Source organism: Bison bison, unplaced genomic scaffold (genome assembly GCF_000754665.1).
Source record: "Bison bison bison isolate TAMUID 2011002044 unplaced genomic scaffold, Bison_UMD1.0 scf7180017864370, whole genome shotgun sequence".
NCBI classification, from domain to species: domain Eukaryota; kingdom Metazoa; phylum Chordata; class Mammalia; order Artiodactyla; family Bovidae; genus Bison; species Bison bison.
The window spans coordinates 202,809-204,700 of NW_011494942.1; positions in this window are offsets into that span (position 1 = coordinate 202,809).

Here is a 1,892-nt window from a genome sequence, read left to right on the forward strand (position 1 = left end):
GATGAAATATCTCTAAAGTATATATAACTTCCAGTTCTTATTCTGTAATTCTCCTGGAGTTGAGGAGGATTGTTTGGTCATCTGGGTTTAAAAGAGATTAGAAGGAAAAAGAGAAACTAAAGTCCCATGTTTCAAGTAAAACACTAGTACAATAATCTGTAGGGAGATGAAGACCTATGTCAGTGGCCACCACGACAATGACCAGCAGAGATAAAACAAGACTGAGGTCTGAGAAGATTGTCATTCCCCAGAAGCCATCTTCTCTCAAACTTCCTGCTTACCTCTCTTCCCTTTCTGCTATACTCTTCCTCTAAAACTTCCTTGAATTTGCCCACTTGAGGGGGCAACAGTGATCGCACTGAAGGGAGCAACCGAAGCAACTATTTCTTCAACTGAAGCATGCTGTACATTTACCTGTGGTCTTTTAACTCTGAATGCAGCCAAGAGGCCCTCTAGGACAGTGTAATCAAAAGCAAGCGGAACTAGTACATGACTGAACAAATCATATAAAAAGTGTTTTCATCCGTGGAATGAGGGGAACATTTTCATTTTTTACTATATATGGTGATTCCTATAATTCTTCTGTATCTCTGTCATCCCCACAGCTTGGCTTGTTTTGTTTTCAGCAGGCAGCTTGTTTTATATTCTGCCCACTTTATACTTAGAACCTGGCTCATATACTGTTAACATTCATTGTTCAGGAAGGAAATGAACTTCAGTTAGTACCTACTGTGCCTCAGTTACTGTCCATGTATACCCTTGGGCTTCCCTGGTGGCTTAGAGGATAAAGCGTCTGCCCACAATGCAGGAGACCCGGGTTCGATCCCTGGGTAGGGAAGATCCCCTGGAGAAGGAAATGACAACCCACTACAGTATTCTTGCCTGGAAAATCCCATGGATGGAGGAGCCTGATAGGCTATAGTCCATGGGGTCACAAAGAGTCGGACACAACTGAGCGACTTCACTTCACTTCTTCTAAAAAAATGCATTCAACACATTTACGAGGTAGGTATTGCTACTCTAGTTTTTGAAGATGTAGTATAGGAATTCATAATTTTAATTATCAGGATCGAAGTGGTAACGGTAAAATGGAGCCTTATGTCATTTACCCATTTTGACAGGTTATTTTTCTATGCTTCAGTTTCCTTAACTGTAAAGCGGGAATTATTAGGAGTTAGGAGAGGGTTGGCAGATTTCGTATAAAAACAAAACAAAGTAGGAAGTATTTCTCAAATGGAACATTCTTATGCTGAAATTCGGCTTTAACTAGACACACTTGTATTTTATCTAGCAATACTATTTTAGCATTACGGTTACAACAATGTAACCGTGAAAAGAATTTAGCCCAGTCCATAGCACTTAGTGCGCGTTCTGGAGCTCCTTATTAAATTTTGGGTCTGATTCCCAAGCCCTTTTTTTTTTTTTTAATCTCACTTTGAGCTTAGTTTCCACATAAACTTTCAGTTAAGCGAGGGTGATACTACTGTAAATTTCTATTAGTGCTTTACCGTTTCTAGAGCTCTTTCAATTAAAGCCTGGCCAATGGCGGAAAGCTCCTGAGGAAACACACAGAGTTCGGGTTACAGAGGGCGGTCGATGCACTCACAGCACTCGCTTCTCTGACTGTCCAGCCTGGCGTCCATCCTCGCCCCGCCCAGCTGCGTCCCGCCCTCTCCCCATCTCGGCCACTCAGCGGCCGCGCCGCGCCCCGCCTGACTCCTATAGGTCCTTCCCGGACAAGCGAGGCCTTTCCATTTTCCCGCCTTCTCCAGCCCCTCCACAGCCCGAAACCTGACTGGCTCACAACATCACCGCCCTCCCTAGCGTGCGAGCCCCGCCCTTCCGGACACCGCAACCCCCTTCCTCCGCCTCCCGCCGCCTCAGCAGCCTGC